This window comes from Chrysemys picta, chromosome 2 (genome assembly GCF_011386835.1).
Source record: "Chrysemys picta bellii isolate R12L10 chromosome 2, ASM1138683v2, whole genome shotgun sequence".
In the NCBI taxonomy this organism is placed as follows: domain Eukaryota; kingdom Metazoa; phylum Chordata; order Testudines; family Emydidae; genus Chrysemys; species Chrysemys picta.
In genome coordinates, this window is record NC_088792.1 from 83331655 (window position 1) to 83354683 (window position 23029).

Sequence of the window (23029 nt, forward strand, 5' to 3'; positions counted from 1 at the left end):
CTGTGCTTCAGATCTGGAATTGCTGGTATTCTTTTAAAATGGTTAATAAGATGTTCCTTCAAAATGTAAGAATACAAACAAAAAGTGATAGCTAAGAACAGAATTACCTCCTAAAATAGGGTCACTATTGATAATTAAGTAGAACATTATCGTAAATCAGTGTGGCACTAAGAGGCAAAACAAAGACCATGAAAAAGAGAGGTGATAAATTAGACAGTCACAAATGCTAATTGAGTTTTGTTTGTAATTTTAAATAGTGCCTCCAGATTTCATTTTTAATGTTGCTTGTGGGCTGAGTCTAGATCATGGTGCTGAACTAGATATAATAACAGTTAGGGATTGAAGTGACCTATTAGCTCATTCTAATCCAGCTCCCTGCGAATGCAGCATTGTTCCCTCCAATATCTTCTCTAGTGTTTTGTCCACTTTTGATTAAAAAGTCATAAGCAATGGGTCTCCTTTCCTCACTTCCTTGGAAGACTATTCAACAACAGAATATATCCAGCTATCAGAAACTTGTTCATGATATTCATCCTATAATAACTCTTTCTAAGGACAGCAATGTGGGGGGTGAAGTGGATTGACTTGGGCCGCAGACCTACAAACGTCTCCACCCTGTGCCCCGCACACCATCCTAATAAAGTCACTGGGACTCCATGTTGGTGCAGGACTGCCCCTCTTGTAGAGCAGCTTCCAAGATAGGGGCTGTGATTGGAGTCAATGGAGGTCATTCCCTTGACTTTAATAGGTTTTGGATCAGGTCCTTAGTTATCTACAACATGTGTAGGCTTTATTCATTCCCTCTATGGCTTTACCGTACATGTCATAGCTCTGTGATTATCTTGGCTGTTTTGCATCAAGGGGCCTCTGCTTAATATCGGTTACTACATATGCAAGTATTTCAACAGTGAATCACTTGGCTTAGTAATCCCCAGAAAGCAGAACAAAAGGAAAGTGCTATACATAAATCTTTGACTTGAGACAGACCAAGGAAATATCTGTCAGAGCTTTAAAGCTTGTAGATTGGTTTATTCTTTTAATATAATTTATAAAACAACTCTCTTTTTAAGCTACACTGTGCTATAAATGTGGTGAGTTTTAAATTACAGTATTAGAAAGACAGAGGGTTAGTAAATCACTGTGTATATAGTATCATAATGTGGTGTCTAGTAATGGTGTAATTCAGGATTTCTTCACGGGATTAATATCTTGACAGTTCTAAATGGCACCTAGCTGATATATGGTATGTAACTTGTCAGCTCTGACAAAATATTTGTTTCATCCTGTCTGACCTTTCCCACCAAAACAGTGTTATGCATTTTTCGTCATAGAATCATAAATAAACCATCATATGGCTTTGGTTCATCATCTTTTAGCTAAAAGGAATCCTTGGGCCTGATCCTGAGCTGGTATAAGTTGTCATAGCTCCATAAAAGATAATGGAGTCGTGCCAATTTACTCCAGATGAGGATCTGGACCTTTGTTTTTGTGTGTCTTCAATGAGGACTTCCTTGCTTGGCCAAGGATGATTGGATGGGATACTCTTTGCCATCTAGCAATGTGCTGCTATTGCTGCTCTGTCCACAGCTACAGAGGTTGCTGTTGAGCAATGGAAGGTGCTTCTTTTTCCCAACAAGGGCTGAGCTCACTGGGTCAAATTCACAATTGCTTTTCACCTTGTCCAGTCATTCACACAAAGTGCAAAGAAAAATCAGAATGGGTCACCTGACTTTCATTTTGCATTGATGTAAATGACTGTACAGGACAACAGTAAATCAGGCCCACTGTCTCTGCAGTGTATCTAGTCCCTGTTGGCCTGGGGAGTGAAAAGCCAGGCCAGAAAACTGAACCCAAGTCTACCGTGCTAACTACTGAGCCAGCCTTCAGAAAAGATAGCTTCTGCTCCAAACTAGAACTATTTATCTGAACCCCCTGAATTTGCAGTATGACATTGGAAACCATTACAAAGTCAAAGGGAAGGGACTTATACATATCCAAAGCTATGTAAGGGATATGCTCTTCCATTGACATCTTAGTGCCATTTGCTAACCCAACCCCCTGTGGGATCAGTTTGATGTCAGTGAAAGTGTCACATACTATAGGAAATATATGGCTCTATATGTGGAGCCTGATCCTTCATTCCTTGTACACCCAAAACTACAAGTGATGACAGTGGGAGTTTTGGGTGCTCAAGTTAAGGAGGATTGGCCCTGTGATGTGTATTAGGACTTATGGGAACCGTAGAAGTGGTCAGTTTCCTTGATGGCATGTCCATTCTTTGAAATCCAGATCTAGCTGTGATTGTTATGGCACCAGGAAGGAAATAGACCACATCCCCATCAGAAATTGCTCCACAGTGAAATCTCACCAGGTCTTCAGGGATGCAGAAGCACCAGCAAACTCAGATCATAAACTAGTTTTCACCCAGCTCCTACTGCATCTTCCTACTCCTGGCAAGCCAGATGTCCACCACCAGTACAATGTCCAGTAGCTCACGAAGGCCTACATAACCTATTGGATGACGCAGTGATCGCCTGGAGTGGTATATGTAACACTATATCACATGCTGCCATTGGAACAATTGGTTTTTCTTTGAGGAGTGTCTCTGTGGGTGCTCCACTTTAGGTGTCTTGGTGTCCTGCGCTTATAATTGGAGATTTGTAGTATCAGTGCCCTACTTGGCCATGCACATGCGGCAGTTGTCTCATGCCGCTCCGAGCGGCTACCTAGCATGCGCAGTCAACCAACCCCCGGTTCCTTCTCTACCGCCCTTGGCTTGAGTCGGAGCGACAGCAGCACTCCTTCAACTTTGTAGAAAGTTTATATTCCTTCCTTTTTCTTGTATCCCCTCTATTCTAATTAACTTTGGTTAACATTACTTTTAATTCTTCCATATTTAAAAAAAAAAATAGGGTAGTTTTTCCCCTTCTCCCCCCTGGCGGGCCACTGCCAACAATGACTGCTTAAACAAGGGCTGCCCAGTTTTCTCCAGACCTGGACCTTCCTCAGGCATGCCTGGTTCCCCTGGATTTAAACGCTGCCTGACCTGCAGGCTATCGATACCTGTTTCAGACGGCCACGCTCAGTGCTTCCACTGTCTCGGAGAAACCCATATTCCTCAAAAGTGTCCTCATTGTAAAAAACTGACTGCCAGGACACTAAAGGCCAGGGACCTCCAACTTAAATTACTCATGATGGAGAAATCCCTCAGCACAGACTCCGACCCAGAGTCCAGGATGCCTCCTGGCCAATGGTCGCCAGCAGCAGCCTCAGACAAGGGCTCCACTACCAAGACAGCTTCTAAGGACCCTATCCCTAAAAAGGCAAACACTGGTCTCAGTCATCACCACAGCAAGATCCACTTAAAAAGAAATGGTCTCCTGGCGAAAAATCTGCCCTGGTACCATCGGCACCAAGAGCCTCGGACCGTGAGGCACCGGGAATGTCTGTTACCGAGACTTCCTGAGGAGCCAAGGACCTGGTACAGGCAGGCTCTCAGTCAGGTGCATGATCTACAGCCAAGGTCCCTAGATCGACACTGACCACGCCAAAGAATGTCCCGGCACCGACGCTGTAAAGGCGCTACCTGCTGCACATATTCAGCTCAGCAAGACCTTGGCACTGACAGTTCTGACCTTCTCTTCTCAGACTGCGCTGCCATCCCTGGCACAGAGCTTCCCGGTACCGCAACTTTTCACTAGACAGGTGGACCTGGCCATTTCTTCTATGCCAGGAACCCCCGTATTGGTTACCGACGGTACCCCAGCGAGGCCCAGACCAAGCCAGATCATCACCCCAGGGGCTTCAGCGCCACCTCTCTCTAGTGATGAGGAGGAGGACCCAGGACTACACCCCTTGCCAGTCCTTTCCTAAAGCTGGACCCTCACATCATCAGCCACTGGTAGACATGCGAGCTTGGAAGCCCCACCCTGGCTGCCACCTCCTATGGCCATCCCACCCAACTGGCCATATTGGGACCCATGGGCCATTTATAGGGCTCAGAACATTAGACCGCCTAACCCACCGATCTCCAGAACACCCCGCTCTCCCTCACCAATGGACCCCATATCTTCAGAGGCCCAAGATGAAGAGACCGAAAGAACAGCAGGACGCACCTGAAGGAGACACCTTACGCCTTCACATATCTCATCTTCCTCTCCAGATGAAACGATCATGCCTTCACCCCCCACATTGGGGGATGACTTCAAGTCCTTTCAGGACATCTCCTTGTCTGAGCTTCCTAAGTGCCAACATAAGCAAACTGACATTCTCCAGGTGTCCCCGTCAGCAAAAATAGCACTGCCAATTAATGCTGCCATGATGGACCCTGCCAAAATCATCTGGCAGATGCCAGCCATGGCCCCTTCTTCCTGCAAAAGGTTGGACAAAAAATATTATGTGTTGGCAAAAAGGACTGAATTTTTCTTTACCCACCCCACGCCTAATTCAGTGGTTGTGGAGGCAGTAAATCAGAGGGGCAAACAACAACAGTTCATATCCACCCCTCATGACAAGGAATGGAAGAGGCTAGCCCAGGGATTGGCAACCTTTGGCACGCGGCCTGTCAGGGAAATCTGCTGGCAAGCAAGGACAGTTTGTTTACCTGCAACGTCCGCAGGTTCGGCCGATTGCAGCTCCCACTGGCCGCGGTTCGCCGTTCCTGGCCAATGAGGGCTGCAGGAAGCAGTGGCCAGCACATCCCTCGGCCCACGCTGCTTTCTGCAGCCCCCATTGGCCTGGAACGGTGAACCGTGGTCAGTGGGAACTGCAATCGGCCGAACCTGCGGACACTGCAGGTAAACAAACTGTCCTGGCCCGCCAGCGGATTTCCCTGACGGGCTGCGTGCCAAAGGTTGCCAATCCCTGGGCTAGACCTCTTCGGGTGCAAAGCCTATCCTCCACCACCTTGCAATTCCATATCACAAATTACTCTGTATTGCTTGGAAAATACACACACAACATACACACACAACCTGTTTTCTACAGATGGCAGTGAAACCACCTTGAACCCTCCCTTTAATACCTCACCTCCTGACACAGGACTCAGGATGCATCAATCAGCCCAACCTGGCTCTTCTCCATCGCAAGGCCTGGCTTCTCCGTGGCTGATGGGTATTGACAAAGACTATTCCGACAAAGTTAAAGCCATACTCTTGAACAGCCGCCGACTAAGCACACGGAAAACAAATACACAGAAGTGGACATGATTTTGCACATGGTGCGAGGCTAACCATATTTCTCCATGGTCGGCCCCACAGCCCAGGGTCCTCGAATATATACTGGGTCTTAAAAAATCTGGGCTATCCAACAGCTCCATCTGAGTACACCTCACTGCAATCACCTTGTTCCATGATAACATGGATGGAGCCATTATCTTTGTTCATGCAACCACTAAGCGTTTTCTAAAAGGCATGATGAATACCTACCCACTAATGGACCATACCTAATGTGGGATCTTAACCTCGTCCTCTGTAGCCTCATGGGGAAACCATTTGAACCCTTAGCAACTTGTTCATTTCTAAATCTATCGATTGAAAGTGGCCTTTCTCATCGCCATCACATCGTCGAGAAGGGAAGGAGAGCTAGGTGCCTTAATAGCACACCCACCTTATACCACATTCTGTAAAGACAAAGTGATCCTATGACCGCACCCCAAATTCATACCCAAGGTAGCCTCGCCCTTTCATCTAAAACAACCGATAGACTGTGTCATAACTATAAAGGGAAGGGTAACAGCTCTCCTGTGTACAGTACTATAAAATCCCTCCTGGCCAGAGACTCCAAAATCCTTTTACCTGTAAAGGGTTAAGAAGCTCAAGTAACCTGGCTAACACCTGACCCAAAGGACCAATAAGGGGACAAGATACTTTCAAATCTTGGTGGGGGGAAGGCTTTTGTTTATGCTCTTTGTTTGGGAAGTTGTTCGCTCTTGGGACTAAGAGGGACCAGACATCAATCCAGGCTCTCCACATCTTTCTGAACAAGTCTCTCATATTTCAAACTTGTAAGTAAACAGCCAGGCAAGGCGTGTTAGTTTACCTTTGTTTTCTCAACTTGTAAATGTACCTTTTACTAGGGTGTTTACCTCTGTTTGCTGTAACTTTGAACCTAAGGCTAGAGGGGGGTCCTCTGGGCTCTTTAAGTTTGATTACCCTCTAAAGTTATTTTCCATCCTTATTTTACAGAGATTATTTTTACCTTTTCTTTAATTAAAAGCCATCTTTTTAAGAACCTGATTGATTTTCCTTGTTTTTAGATCCAGGGGGTTGGATCTTGATCCACCAGGAGTTGGTGGAAGGGAGGAGGGGGAATGGTTAATTTCTCCTTATTTTAAGATCCAAGGGGTTTGGATCTGTATTCACCAGGGAATTGGTGAAGAATCTCTCAAGGCTACCCAGGGAAAGGAATTAGCATCGAGAGTGGTGGCAGCGGACCAGATCTAAGCTGGTAGTTAAGCTTAGAAGTTTCATGCAGGCCCCCCACATTTGTACCCTAAAGTTCAAAGTGGGGAAGCAGCCTTGACAGACTTACCTGTGTTTTTCCCGAAACCACTTGCCAACAACAGGGAGGCTTCTTTTCACATGCTCAACAGCCACAGAGCAATAGCTTTTTACCTAGAAAGAACAAAAACATTTAGAAAATTGTCTCGTCTCTTTCTTTCCATAACAGAACAATTGAAGGGTCAGACCATCTCTAAACAGAGACTATCTAAATGGATCTCGGGCTGTATCCACTTGTGTTATCAGCAGAACAACCACCCTGCTCCACAAGGAGTTCGCACACACTCCACTAGAGCATTATCAACATTAATAGCATTTCTCAATGACATACCCATCACAGACATTAGCAAAGCACTATGCTCTCGAGCAACAATCAGCTGCAGACGCAGTTTGGACACTCAGTGCTAGCTACTGTCAATAAACCAACTCTGAAGCACCCCCTCCCTCCTCTGAGGGGTACTGCTCCATAGTCACCTAAAGTGGAGCACCCACAGGGACACTCCTTGAAGAAGAAGAGAAAGTTACTCACTCTGTGCAGTAACTGAGGTTCTTCGCGATGGTTGTCCCTGTGGGAGCTTCACTATCCCCCCTCCTCTCCTCTACTTTGGAGTTTGACTCTGATCCTCTGGGGTAGAGAAGGAACTGGGGGTCAGTTGGCTGCGCATGCTACGTAGCCACTCGGAGTGGTGCGTGATGGCTGCCACACTTGAGCAGGGTGCCAAGACACCTAAAGTGGAGCACCCACAGGGACAGCCATCTCGAAGAACCTCAGTTACTGCACAGGGTGAGCAACCTTCTCTTTCAGATGGTTATGCAAGAAGCCTTGGCTTTCTGAAGAGCCTTGGCTACACTTACCCGCTAGTTCGACGGCTGGAAATCGAACTTCTGGGTTCGACTTATCGCGTCTAGTCTGGACGCGATAAGTCGAACCCGCAAGTGCTCGCCGTCGACTGCGGTACTCCAGCTCGGCGAGAGGAGTACCGCGGAGTCGACGGGGGAGCCTGCCTGCCGAGTGTGGACCAAGGTAAGTTCGAACTAATTCGAACTAAGGTACTTCGAACTTCAGCTACGTTATTCACGTAGCTGAAGTTGCGTACCTTAGTTCGAATTAGGGGGGTAGTGTAGACCAAGCCTTTGATGTGTTAGTGAAAAAGGCAGAATCACGCAAGCAGGGAGATGTCCAGGAACTTAAACAGCTGAAAGACATACCAGACCTTGGCAAAATCTGAACTCTATCTCAGTTCTCTGGCTAACAAAGCAGAGAATGGCCTAAAGAATAACAATCTGCATTTCAGCCTACAAAGCCTGGGTAGCAGCCCTAAAATAGCCTTTTAACATCCCCATCATGAAACCAGACAGCTCCCTGCTCATCAGTGGATGAGATCCTGGAAAGGAGTTCAGTGACAAGCCGCTTGAACTTGTATGTTACCACATGGTATGAAGCTTAGTCCTTGGCATTCCCACTGCTATTCAGCATGTGCTGAGCTTAAGAAAAACCCAAGTGATTATTGTAAATGGAGTCAGTCCCCCTCCCCACACAGACACTCACATTCACTAGCAGTAGGATTGCTTTCGGTTGACACCATTCCATTTTCACTTTAACATTCCAGTGAAAGAGCAGTGCTCCAGTGAAAGTGTTTTACTATGGTGTGACAAATACTTTTCTTTAAAATCTACCCAGTTGTTACTCTACCTGGTGAGAACAGATGCATCTACTTCTCCTTCCCCTGAGATGCGTAGCAGGGCTTTGGGACTTGAAATAGGCAATTATAAATCAAATAACAGATGGCTTCGCAGATTAGTCTGGATGACTAAAATCACAGTCACATTGAACAAAAGATGGTGATTAGCTAGTTGAATAACAATAGCCGGAGTCCAACGCAGATGTACTGGAAACAAGGAAAGGATCAGACACTAACATTTCTATTTTTCTTAGTTCATTATATACATTCATTGTCACAATACCATCTTAATGTTAAAACCACGATTATGCAGGTTTCAGTTTTAATTTTTCTAACCGATCGTTTATTTACAATACCATATTAATATTTCCCCCACAATTACATGCTAATAAAAAGCTTAATGCAGTTTGTGTACAATTAATGCATTTGTTGCAAAAGCATTCTATAAATTGCTAAGTATATTTTAGTTAATTTCTTTAAATATTCTCACAGTTAAAGATTAGCTATTTTACATGCAGTCATGTTTCTCTGTATGTAAGTATATAGACTAAGGACTTTTGCAGAGGTAACTCTTGTAAGTCGTAAGTCAATACACATACACTTTGCTTGATCCTGCACAGATCAGGTATGGAGTTTTGCATGCATAATTGCAAGGCAAAATGTGATGAACAAGTCATGTTCTGGTATTAGGCTCAACCCAGCAAAGTACTGGATTGACTAAACTCAGTGGGACTGCTCATGTACAAAGGTGAAGCATGCTTAAGTGCCTTGCTGAATCAGAGGCTTAATAATTATACTACTGCACAGCCAAAAAGTTTGGTAGCACCCCCTATAGTTAAGGTTGCCTGACATTTTACCATATGAGATCCTGTTTTTTAATTGCTTATAACGTTGCCAAATTGTAACCGTTTGGGTTGAAATTTTCCATGCTGAGTGTCTGTATCAGGATGATTTTGGTAAGTGGCGGGCAGGATATCAGCAAAAATGGTTCAGCCATTTCTGAGAATGAAATTAGGGGAAAATACACTGTTTAGGCCATTTTAATAAATTCTTGCAACCATTTTATTAATAAGCTCTAGCACCTCCATGCTATGGAGCAGAGAATTGAAATGTGTTGGGGGGAGGGAGCAGGTCACCTTGGTATCTGGGATGTGCCTTTTGCCATCCTGGTGAAAATCTGCACAAATCTGGGCAAGTTATGAGCCCCTGAAAAATCTCAGTTCACACATAATCCGTAGAGACTTGTTAGAGTTTCACAGCTAAATTCCCCTAAGCTTTTGTCTGTATTGAGCATGCTCCCACTCAGGGATGCAGGGCTGAGCAATCAGTGCTCTCCCTGAAGGCACCCAGGCAGCAAGGAAGTGACCTGACTGGAATGTAGAGGAATAAGGCACCTGACCTTTGGAGTTGGTGAGGATAGAGTCTGGAACAAATGGCTGCAGAGGGGTGGAAACTGGGACAAAGATTTTGGGGGTAGGGCTTAGGACAGAGGTGGGCAAACTATGGCCCAATTTCGGAAACCGAATGTGGCCCTCAGGCCAAAAAGTTTTCCCACCCCTGATCTAAAGGTTCTAACCCCACTGATGAACCATGTGGATGTCAGTATGGTTCCACACAATGGAATTTCTGTTCTTTCCAGTTTGTTTGTTTTTAAAAGCCTGTGTAATTTCACCAAAAACAAAAATCCATGTTAAAAGAAGTTAGGGTTGCAAGCTAAAGCTCTTAATGGTTAGGATGGACTTCAGTGCACAGGATGGACAGTGTTCAGGGAATGAGAAGTTATTCAATGCCTCATTTTCACCTCATTGCTCAGTGTGTGGCCTCCATACTCCATGGCTTACTTACTGCACATTAAACCCTGCTTTGAATACAGAATGATTACTTTCCTTGTGGGCTTTTCTTTGGCACTCATCACTGCAGCATCTGAGTGCTTCACAAACATTAATGGATTTATCTTTACAACGTGCCTGTAGTAAGGTGCAATAATATTAATCCCATTTTACAGATGGGAAGTGGGGCACAGAAACATTCATGTTAAAAGTGTCAATTAATTTTGGATGCCCAGTTTGAGATGCCTGTAGCTTGATTTTTCATAGAACTTGGTAATCTATTGCATTTTGTTTGTTCAGACGAGAGCCGAGTGAGTAGCTGGTTTTTTGGTTCAGTGGTCAAACTGAAAAAAAAAATCCTTTGGGATTGAACTGAAACTGAAATGTTTTGGTGTTTCTCACCAAAGCAAAACATAATTCATTTGGGGGCAAACAAAACATTTCATTCAACCCAAAATGATTTTTTCCAGTTTTTCATTTTGTTAAGTTTTTGGGTGTTTACAATAGTAACCACATGGGTTTTCTTAAGTTCCGGCACATATTGCATAGCAGTGGGAATGCCAAAAACTATCTAACACGGTAACATTCAAGTTCAAGCAGCTTATCACTGAACACCTTTCCAAGGTTGGATGTTGGGGAAAAGACCCTCTCACACACAGGAACGTGGGCTTTGTGATAATGAATACAACCCTGGAATCTGTGATCCTGGGCACAACTGGTAAATCCATTGTTGCATCTAGTCAGATATTCTGCTGCAGTATAGAAATCCCACACTGGAGAGGAAGGGGTTAAGAAGCTGCTGTGAGCCCAGGTGGCCCCACTGCATCTGCAAAGCGTGCAAGGCAGGAATAGGAGCTTAGATGGGGGGGAAGCAGAGTAGCTCAGTTACAAGCAGACAGTCAGTGAATCCATGCTCTCAGCTTCTGGTGAGGAGTGTTGCAGGAATGCCAGCTGCTTGGGGAGAGTGACCTGACCAAGCCTACAAAGAAGGGGCCTGTGATTATTTGAAGGTCAGAGACTTTGTCTTTAGCTCTTTACTTTATTCTGAAGGAAGGGAGGGATTGGTAGGAAGTGATCCAGGGAGGCAGCTCCACAGGGCCCTGGATTGGAGCTCAGTGGAAGGAGCGGGCCCAAGCTCCTGTACCAACCCCTGAAGAGGGGCAGCTATAGAAATGCGTCCCTCAGCAGTGAACTGAGTTGGCGGAAGATACAAGAGACCCTTACTCAAAGAGGCAGCCCTGAATCCCTTGCTTAATCCTGAAGACTTCCCTGTTACTGGAACCTTTTTGTATATACACCAAAAGTGGGGTAGGGGAGTTGAAAATGTACTGGCCAGAGGGCAGAGTCACTGAAAGGAGAAACTGCTGCAAAGCAGAGTAGTAGTAATAAAGGGAAATGCCAGGGAAGAAGTCAAGCTGTCTCACCACTAGGCAGTACCGGAGGTGTCTTCCCCTTCACAGTGGTTTTAAATCTGTTTTTAACCTTTTGTAACAAATCCAGCTAAATTTCTAAATGAAATGGTATTTCAAAATGAAAAGCCAGAACATATTTGTTTTGAAAATGTCTAAACCTTTTGTTTAGGGTTTTGTTTTTTATTATTTGGCTGGAACTAATCACCAAAATTGACTTTACTTCAAGAATATTTCATTTGACCAAAAATGCTTTTTTTTGGCAAATAAACTATTTGCTAAAAGAAATGCTCTAGTTCAGAACTCAGATCTTGTTGACTTAATTTGCAGCTGTGAGTGCCGAATGCCTCTGCAATTCAGGCCCCAGATTTCTCAAGATGTGCACCTGGAAGATGAGAGCACACAATTAGTGACCACCTGTGAAAAGTTTGGGTTGAGTGACTTGCCCATCATCACATAGGAACTCTGAGGTAGGGATAGAATCCTGTTTTCCAGAGCAGCGTTCAGTTGTCTTAATCTTGAGACCCTCCTTTCTCTTCTTCTAATCCCTTGCCTCATTCACTACACATCTTCCAATTTCTATAGCAGAAGAGGCAGGGATACTACAGACAACAATCTCCTTCACTATATAACCCTGATTCATTCCCTGAGCACAAGCCATCCTGTGCATGGAATGAGTAAGGGGTTCTTTGGAAAAATAGTATGTATATTTATATTATTATAGTAATGCCTAGAGAATCTCACCTCAGACGAGACCCTTTGGGCAACAGACTGTAAACACATAGTAAAATAAAATGTTGCCCCGGGAGTTTACAATCTACAGACAAGACAAGGGATTGGGTGGTGGGGAGAAAATCTCCATTTTACTGAAGGGAAGACAGAGGCACAGAGAGGTTAAAGGGGAAATTTTTAAAGGCATAAATGGGAGCTGGGAGCCTAACATCCCTTTGTGCCTTTTTAAATGTCTCCCTAAGCTGCCTGAGGCCTCGTAAGAAGTCTGTGGTAGCCAGATAAATTAACCACAAGATTATCCTTCCTCCTCCTTGATGTGTTCACTCTTGCATCCCCTCATCTTTCTTCAATAATGCCTCACTGATTTTGTTTAAATGGAGTTACTCTGGCTTAACACTAGTGTAGCTGAGAGCACAATTTGGCCCATCTTAATGACAAGGTAGAAAAAATATCTGACACATGAAACTGCAATTATTACATTTTAGGTTAGGTGAATCGTCCAAGCAGCTGTTTATTGACCTAATTTCCTCATTAAGGATCCCTGTGGTTGCATATTTATTCTTTCCTGTCTGGACTATTGCTCTTCTCCTGTTGTACAACAGACTAGATATGTTGGAAACATGATAGCAAGGGCTGTCATCTCATCTCAGACATGCCAGGAAAAATCTGTAGTAACTCCACTGACCAAATTTGCACTAATGTAACTGTGATCAGAATCTGGCTGTTCATAGTCATCTGTTAGGGGAAAGAAATGGCCTTCTTAAAATACTTGGTCTCTGATTATTCTGCTTTAAAAATACAATGGGGACAAAGCTTGCAGCCCTTATTGAAGCAAAACTCCCACTGAAGTCAGTGAGTTTTGCCTGAGTAAGAACAGCAGGATCTAGCCCAGTTAATGAGGGCTCTCACTAACTCATTTAAATCAATGGTATGCCTGAACATAATCCTACTTGTCAGCATGGCGTGTTTCCAAATGCTGCTGTTTGAAAGTTCCTGTTTCCTTTTACATGGATTTCATTCTGGCTTACCTGCAGTTTTACATATATTAGTGCTCCAGCCTACCGAAGAGGGGGAAAGGAACCCTTTAGCCAATAGCAACCTTGCTAACTGAATAAAGCAAAGGGGAGAAAATAAGACACCTAACGATCAGTGTGCTAAATCCACCCTAAAGCTGTCAGACCTGTCATTTAGAGCTAAATCTGTCTGCAGAGCTATCAGTGCTGGGTTAATGCTGGCTGGCGATGCCCCCATCTTTCCTTTTCCCCTTCTTCCCTCCCCCCCTCCCAAGTGACTGTAGCTAATTCATCATGTTGACACAGAGAGGGCTATTATTATTCAAAGTTGCATAAAAAGTGAATGTATATTGAATAAAACCAATAAGCCAAGTGGCTCTGACATTTAATTTTCTTGGAAACTTCCTGCTGAACCAGGCAAGTCTACATACATTTTCAAAATGAAATACAGTGCTTGGACTACAATCTCAGATGGACCGTGAATGAATAATTTGAAAATTATCAGAGCGAGCGTGCACACGTGCACACACTCTCTCTCAGCCCCAGTCTTTATGGGACTATATTTCTGTGTGATGCCATGTAGTGTGCTTGTTTTATTCCCTCCCATTGTGTCTTTAATGGTGTATGAAATACTCAGCTATAAAGGGGTTTATATATGGCAGGGCCACTGGCTGATGGCCCCCTATTTTTTTTTTTAATAGAGGAATTGCTTCCTTTGACATCAAACCCTAGAGCTGAAAGTTGAGGATAAATAAGTGGTATCCTTTGAACTAGAGACAGTCATAATAAACTCTAATATGAAATGTCAAGTATAAACCAGTGTACCGTTGTACTCTCCAGTGTATGTTGATGTCAGCCCTCCAAGGCAGAGTAGTCAAAGTGAGCTCTGAAATGCATCTCCCTTCTCTTCTTAGCATATGGAATGCCTGATTGTCTGAAAGGCAGTAAATGGTTCTGTTAAAAAGGAGGTTTAACCAGAGGGGCACAAGTCATGACAAACTTATTTTCAGTGGCACATCATCATGCACATGCATTTATGCATTCATCCATCAGTCCAAACCCCACAAATGATTTCTGTGCTCCGAGCACGAGTTATAATTTCATAGAGGAAGTCACTTCATTTAGACTCGGGCTTCAAAATGATGGACGCTTTTCCAAGGTGAATGGGTGCTACAAAATGACCAATTAAAAGGATATCTAGAAAACATTTCCATTTTAATTATCATGCAACAAATGCCACACCACAAGGGCAAAAGTATCCAAGGGGTCCAGAAGCCATTTGTAGTCACTTTTAAGACCTGCTCCATTCATAATCATTTACTACATTTATGGCTTTACTAGACATAGTTACAAATCATGTAATTGTTATGGGCTTATACTTTATAATAAACCTAAAGTACAATTACTAATGAATGTTAACTGTGCAATATTAATATTGCATTAAGAATTCAAAAGTCAGTTGTGTGATCAGACCCTGTTTCTCAAATACAATATAGTATTTCTTTCAGCCATATATACATCCTGAAAACTTTATTCACATTTACACACATGCATTATGATTAAAGCTAGTCAACATTTTCCATTAAACATTTTTAGATGGGAAAAGGCCTTTTTCTTTTTCTTTTTTTCCCCCACAATGAAAAAATTTAAAACCACTTTTCATTTCTTAAACTTTCTTTCAATGAAAAACTGAAAACAGAAATGGTTTAGGTGCCTCACCCCTCTTCCTTTTTCCTCTTCTCCCTCCCACCCCATTTTGTTACTGGGAAAGATTGCTAGCAAAGACGGGGTGGGACAAGAGAGACAAGCAAGGGAAAAACACTTTTCCCTCCAGCTTCTGAACACACACAAAATCTGCTTTTGGAATTTCTTGGTTTTCAAAAATTGAAATATTTTTTGGTTTGTTTTGGGGTTGTTGTTTTGTGTGTGTGTGTGTGTGTGTGTGTTGAGAAACCAAAGTCTTTTAATACCAACATTTTTCAAAATTTTCCATGAAAAATTTGCAATTTTCAGCCATCTCTCTTTTTATGATAGTTATGGTGTGTGGTTGTACTCTGAAAATTGCTTCTTTTTACCAAACGGATCTACTCTTTGTGTATGTTCTGAGACGCATCTGCTTATGTTAGTGACAAAAGATATTTTTTACTCCTGCTGCTACTGCAGAGCCCACACAGCTGAGCACGTGCTACATCAACAGACTTGTTTACTAAGTTCTGATCAATTACACTTGTTCAAAACCCATTGAAGCTACTGGAGCTACACAGCTGTCACTTATGACATAATTTAGCCTACTGTACTCTTATGTTTAGTGATGTGTGAGCAGGGCTGGCTCCAGGAACCAGCTTAACAAGCAGGTGCTTGGGGCGGCCAAGGGAGAGGGGCAGCACGTGCGACAATTCGGGAGCGGCAGGTCCCTCACTCCCTCTAGGAGCGAAGGACCTGCCCTGAACTGCCGCTGCCGATCGCGGCTTTTTTTTTTTTCCCCAATTGCTGCCGCCGATCGCAATTACGATCGCGGCTTTTCTTTTCTTTTCTTTTCTTTTTTTTTTGCTTGGGGCGGCAGAAATGCTGGAGCTGGCCCTGTGTGTGAGCAATAAAGAACCTAACCTGAGTCTCCAATAGCAAGCTGAGTTTGTTGGGTTAGTAGTCGGAAACCGCTGTCCTTGTAACTTTACTTCTTCATATGGAAGCAACTGAAACACAATCATTGCAGCATAGGCATGGAGATTTGTTTGTCTTGCTAAGCACTGTGCGTATTTTTCTAGACTATGCAGAGGCGTCTCTACCAATATTTTTATATATATATATTTTTTAAATAGAGAGGGAAAACAGCATAACCTTCAATACCTCTTACAAGGCCCCAGAAAGGAGCCCTGCTCCTGTGAACATTAGAAGATGTGTGGCTGGGGAAGGCATTTCAAGTCTAGTGTGACCCTTCACCAATATAGCTTGGAAGCAGGGCTACCTGCCTCAGCTGTGACCTACATGGGAATGCAGGAGAGGCATTTTATTTTTTTCCCTGTGTTGCTCAGAAGTTACAGATATTTCTTACTGGCGGGAGCTGGGGCTTCAGGAGATGTAGGAGCAAGGCAACTTTGTGGGCCCGGAGAGTCTTTTAAACTGAGAACAGGATCAATACATATAAAGCTTTCAACAACCAGTGGGAGCCTCACATTGCTGAAAAGTGTGTGGCTACAGCACACAAAACTTTCTCATCTTGAATCTGATTTGATATTAAAAGGTTTTCCTGGCTTTTGGATCCCATAAGACCCTGTAAGAAGGTACTTTAAAATAGCACCAATTACACTGAAATCCATCAGATTCCATCAAATAAAAACTTCTTTTCCTGGGAACACCAGGAGGTTCTTTTCACTAAGGTCTATAGTTATGCTGAATTTCAAACTTTCTAGCACCAGCTATTTTGGCACTAGCCTGATTTAAAAAAAAAATAAAATAAAAACAAAAGTTGAAAGATGTTGTTTTTCCTTCCAAACTCTTTATAGTTGAATTGTAGTGGTTTTACTCTATTATTATTATTTAAAAAAAAAAAACAACTCCTCTCAGGCAGGACCAGGTCTGTAAAATTTTAGCATAAAAGATGAACATTTCAAAAAAGCAATCAGTGGCTGAAAACAAGAGATTACAGCAGTAATGTTTGTGTAGCCTTACCCAGAGCTATCATTAATGTTTTCAGCTATAGTACTGTAATGAAATTACTAGTGTGCATGTGCACCAGAGTTCTGTACTGGATGGAATTAGAATTGCTCAACTGTGTCTCATATGCCCTATAACACATAGCTACTGGGGATTCTCATTGAATTCAAGTGGTGGGAGCATATACTTATTTCAGCAGGGAAATGAGTTCTCTCCACTGTTATGGTGAGGTTAGGAGTAATAACCCTGGTGAGTAGAATAGTGAGACCCATAAAGTCCTATGTGGCCACTGATTGTTACAATTTCAAGTATCTAATAGCATTCTGTGGTTTGTGCTGCAATTAAATGTTAGTTCGTGGCAGAAAATAAATGATACCCTGTGGGACAATCTGTTTCATCTTTGATGCATAATGACTTGATAACGGTAAACAGATGATTAATTCATTTGAATTTAAGAGGTAACAGTGGAAAATCAGAACCGCGGCCACTGGAAGCTGCAGGCAACTGTGCCTGCCGACAGTCAATGTAAACACTGTCTTGCGGCCCGCCAGCAGATTACCCTGACGGGCCGTGTGCGGCCCGTGGACCACAGGTTGCCCACCACTGGTGTAACTGCAGCAAAACAAGGGAATAAGGGGGAATACCTTTTGAGTTTAAGTAATGACCTAGAAGTATGAAGTAAAGGAAATATTATCGCTTAAACGCAACTGGATCCAGATCAATCTTTGGTGACTGGCTTTTAAATTCCCAAATGAATCTCCCCCTTTCAACCCTCCACTGTATTCGTGAACAAGCTTTAATTTATCCACGTGCTGCCAGTCAATGTGATATGAGCAAATCTTCTTACAGGCATTAACTTTCTCTGTGAACTCCACAAGGGGCAGTGGTGAAAGGGAGCGGCACCTTCAGATACTTCAGTGAGGAGTTACCCTCAGCCTCTGATTTTCCCCCATAGGGATGCATGTGCGCACACGTGGGAGTGGGGATGAGGGGAAACAACCCAAACTCAAGAGCAACTGATGTTCTGATTCATCTCCTACTGGAGTTCCCTTTCCAAGGATTTGCTAATGGCAAATAATGAGCTAACTAAATAAAATCTCCTGCGCTGGTGATTCAAGTGTGGTGAAGGAGACTCTACAGCTAACACTTAGTGATTATTCCCACCTTTCTCTTCAAGATTTCTCATAGTAGTTCAGCTGATTAAAAGGGAGCCTATCTGGGCCACTGGCCTATGTCCTGATGGCTTTCCTGATAAGGTCTTGGGGCTTAGGTGTGCCAGAGGGCACACACGCATTCAAAATGGAAGGTCAGGGAAATCCAAACATTAGAGGACCTTTTCATTTACACTTGGGTTTTTTTCTTCTTTTTGTCTCTCCCACTCCCTCTTTTGACATTTGCCCTTCTCCATCTCCGTGATTTCTCGCCACCCCCCATAAAACTACCAAAGGGGCCATGTGACCATCTTGTAAGTGGGATTCTGAGTGTCTGCATCAGGGAGCTACAGGCAGCACCCGTGTCCCGTAGGATTTTGAGACTAAATTAGAAGTTTGGCTGCCTTCATCCCATGGAGCTCCCTGCAGAGAGGGAGCCCTCTACATACAGATCTCTGCCTCACATTCATCTGCCTCTGTGGCATCATTTCCACCACCCTTCCTGAGACCCTGTCAAGGACTCTCCACAAGACTGGGCGGAGGGAGTGAACGGGTTGGTGCACATATACCCTCACCGGCCCCATGGAGATTACCTGGACATATCTCACATCCTAGGATTGCATCACCTTTTCTGTGATCATCTCTCAAGAGGGGTGGATGGGGGGCGAGTGTCCCTGGGGCTACCCTTTATGGGAGCAGCGCTGTTAGGGAGTATCAGGATTCCAAAAGCCAGTGATGAGGCTTGGGGAATCTGGCACAGGGAAGAGGAGTTGCAGATCCATTCTCTGGGAGAGGGAACTGTGCCCTGACCCCCTCCCCCCAATGAATGATGTGGTTTAGGGAAACTTTTCAAGAGGCACCTCACAGAATATCCTCCCTCCAGGCCTTGCTTGCTTCTGAAGAAACATTTGCAATACAATTTGGGCCAGTCTCCTAATAATCGCTTTTAAAAAGATGAACTTTTATAGGAGCCTAATGATTGGTTCTTTTTTTAATAACAGTAATGCTAATAACCGCTTACAGTACTATAATAACACTCTTCCTAAGGGATCCCCAAACACTAGATCTATGGAGCAAACTGATGATACACAGAGCACACTCCATCCACCAGTGAAATACAGCCATTGCTGAGGTGAAACATGTCAACTGTTTGATAGTGCGCAGGGATGCTACCCAACAGCTTAGAACACAAGGTGAAGCAGAATATTGTATCCAGTTGAAATGATGTAAGGAAATTATTGCAAAGATTTTAACAAATGGGTGCCTAATTTTAGGCTTCTAAGGCCACATTTCAGATCCTAAATGAACTGCCTGATTATTATTTTTTTCAATTGACTTTTGTGGGAGCTGCTGGGTGCTCGGCATTTTAAAAAACAGCCCCATTTATTTTGATGCCCAAATATTGGTTTAACAACCTAATTTGGGCACATGTTTTTTTTTTTTTTTTTTTAAATCTTGGACTATCCAGGCAGAGCCTTACTCAAGATGGAATATGGCCAGGACACCAACATGAGCACTGCTTATCTTCTGAGAAACCCAATGGGACATGTCAGTAGTCAAGGCCATGCTTTTCCACTTTCTACTTTGTGTTTCTTCCCATCTTGTCTGCCCACCCCAGCCATCGCCTTTACAAAAATGTTTTGTGGCTTGGCTGCTCTTCATATCAGTTAAGAATATTTTGAACTACAAAGGGGATGATTAAAAAAGGAGAGAGAAATGTTACATCAGTTGAGTGATGTTGTATTCCTTTCAAGAAAACGTGATGAAAGGTGTCTGAGCAGGTTTTTAAATCTACAGTCAGAGTTTTCTCATGCATTGTATGTATTAAAACCTAGTCCTCCTGACTAAGATCTGCTAGCTAAAGGAAAACCTTGTGTCTGAGCACAGGTCAGTGCCACTTGCTAAGGCCAGCTCTGCTGCTAGCATGTTGACAATATGGAGATGGCTGGAGCTGAGAGCTTTTCCACAGAAAGAACAACCAGTATTATCTGAATTTGAATTATGGATCCTTTGTATCATTGTAGTGCAAAAATATTCATTTCCTAATGATGATTTATGTATGTTCAGGTCCAATTCAAAACTACCCAACAACAGCCCTGCCCTAGTTCAATTACAAGTTGTTGAGTTAGATTGAGGAGTCACTTGGTAAAATTCTGTGGCTCTGGCCATGCAGGAGGTCAGACTACATGCAGCTAGTTGTCCTTCTAGTCGACCTTTTATGGCTTAGGCTCATCTCTAGTTTTTACCAAACAAATGTATTAAAAGGAAAACAAAACAAAAAAGAGCAGAATAGCAGATGATCAGTCTGCTATGGATGAAATAAGAACTCCATCCAGCCCAGACCTTTAGCCAAAACCCCTATTGAGTCAAAAACTATTAGTTAGCATTTTTGGCTGTGTTTTATCGCTGTGGCAAATCTGCTAACAGCTTGATGGATGCTAGCAAAGGTCTCTGTGCATGTGCATGGACCCCAAGCTGTGACACCAGCATTACTGCTACTCTCAAGCTGCCTTGCACATTTGCCCCTTTCCCCATCCCATCTTTGTGGGCAGTCACCTTAAGAACATAAGAAAGGCCATACCGGGTCAGACCAAAGGTCCATCTAGCCCAGTATCCTGTCTACCGACAGTGGCCAATGCCAGGTACCCCAGAGGGAGTGAACCTAACAGGCAATGATCAAGTGATCTCTCTCCTGCCATCCATCTCCATCCTCTGACAGACAGAGGCTAGGGACATCATTCCTTACCCGTCCTGCCTAATAGCCATTAATGGACTTAACCTCCATGAATTTATCCAGTTCTCTTTTAAACTCTGTTATAGTCCTAGCCTTCACAACCTTCTCAGGTAAGGAGTTCCACAAGTTGACTGTGCGCTGCGTGAAGAAGAACTTCCTTTTATTTGTTTTAAACCTGCTGCCTGTTAATTTCATTTGATGACCCCTAGTTCTTGTATTATGGGAATAAGTAAATAACTTTTCCTTATCCACTTTCTCCACATCACTCATGATTTTATATACCTCTATCATATCCCCCCTTAGTCTCCTCTTTTCCAAGCTGAAAAGTCCTAGCCTCTTTAATCTCTCCTCATATGGGACCCGTTCCAAACCCTTAATCATTTTAGTTGCCCTTTTCTGAACCTTTTCTAGTGCCAGTATATCTTTTTTGAGATGAGACCACATCTGTACGCAGTATTCGAGATGAGGGCGTACCATCGATTTATATAAGGGCAATAATATATTCAGCCTTTTTAATGATTCCTAACATCCTGTTTGCTTTTTTGACCGCCTCTGCACACTGCGTGGACATTTTCAGAGAATTATTCACGATGACTCCAAGATCTTTTTCCTGACTTGTTGTAGCTAAATTAGCCCCCATCATATTGTATGTATAGTTGGGGTTATTTTTTCCTATGTGCATTACTTTACATTTATCCACATTAAATTTCATTTGCCATTTTGTTGCCCAATCACTTAGTTTTGTGAGATCTTTATGAAGTTCTTCACAGTCTGCTTTGGACTTAACTATCTTTAGCAGTTTAGTATCATCTGCAAACTTTGCCACCTCACTGTTTACCCCTTTGTCCAGATCGTTTATGAATAAGTTGAATAGGATCGGTCCGAGGACTGACCCTTGGGGAATACCACTAGTTACCCCTCCATTCTGAGAATTTACCATTAATTCCTACTCTTTGTTCCTTGTCTTTTAACCAGTTCTCAATCCATGAAAGGACCTTCCCTTTTATCCCATGGCAGCTTAATTTACATAAGAGCCTTTGGTGAGGGACCTTGTCAAAGGCTTTCTGGAAATCTAAGTACACTATGTCCACTGGATCCCCCTTGTCCACATGTTTGTTGACCCCTTCAGAGAATTCTAATAGATTAGTAAGACATGATTTCCCTTTACAGAAACCATGTTGACTATTGCTCAACAGTTTGTTTTTCTATGTGTCGGACAATTTTATTCTTAACTATTGTTTCGACTAATTTGCCCGGTACAGACATTAGACTTACCAGTCTGTAATTGCCGGGATCACCTCTAGAGCCCTTTTTAAATATTGGTGTTACATTAGCTAACTTCCAGTCATTGGGTACAGAAGCCGATTTAAAGGACAGGTTACAAATCTTAGTTAACAGTTCCGCAACTTCACATTTGAGTTCTTTCAGAACTCTTGGGTGAATGCCATCTGGTCCCGGTGACTTGTTAATGTTAAGTTTATCAATTAATTCCAAAGCCTCCTCTCGTGACACTTCAATCCGTGACAGTTCCTCAGATTTGTCACCTACAAAAGCCAGCTCAGGTTTGGGAATCTCTCTAACATCCTCAGCCGTGAAGACTGAAGCAAAGAATCGATTTAGTTTCTCCGCAATGACTTTATCGTCTTTAAGCGCTCCTTTTGTATCTCGATCATCAAGGGGCCCCACTGGTTGTTTAGCAGGCTTCCTGCTTCTGATGTACTTAAAAAACATTTTGTTATTACCTTTGGAGTTTTTGGCTAGCCGTTCTTCAAACTCCTCTTTGACTTTTCTTATTACATTCTTGCACTTAATTTGGCAGCGTTTATGCTCCTTTCTATTTGCCTCACTAGGATTTGACTTCCACTTTTTAAAGGAAGTCTTTTTATCTCTCACTGCTTCTTTTACATGGTTGTTAAGCCACGGTGGCTCTTTTTTAGTTCTTTTACTGTGTTTCTTAATTTGGGGTATACATTGAAGTTGGGCCTCTATTATGGTGTCTTTAAAAAGCGTCCATGCAGCTTGCAGGGATTTCACTTTAGTCACTGTACCTTTTAACTTCTGTTTAACTAACCCCCTCATTTTTGCATAGTTCCCCCTTTTGAAATTAAATGCCACAGTGTTGGGCTGTTGAGATGTTCTTCCCACCACAGGGATGTTGAACGCTATTGTATTATGGTCACTATTTCCAAGCGATCCTGTTATAGTTACCTCTTGGACCAGCTCCTGCGCTCCACTCAGGACTAAATCTAGAGTTGCCTCTCCCTTGTGGGTTCCCGTACCAGCTGCTCCATGAAGCAGTCATTTAAAGTATCGAGAAATTTTATC

General features: G+C 43.2%; 1 protein-coding gene across 13 annotated transcripts in view; it reads left to right on the forward strand.

Moving 5' to 3' along the window:
* The window catches only part of TMEM108 (transmembrane protein 108), a 261335-nt gene that overhangs the window by 97326 nt on the left and 140980 nt on the right, over positions 1-23029 (forward strand). For 3 of the 13 annotated variants that reach the window (XM_042845278.2, XM_065587089.1, XM_065587090.1), the window contains exon 1: positions 10858-11021. The exons of 9 other annotated variants lie outside the window; for them this stretch is intronic. The gene's annotated coding sequence lies outside the window, so the exon portion shown is untranslated. Of the gene's footprint in view, positions 1-10857; positions 11022-23029 lie in introns of those variants that run through there. One more of the 13 variants, XM_005278636.4, reaches the window with a different exon arrangement.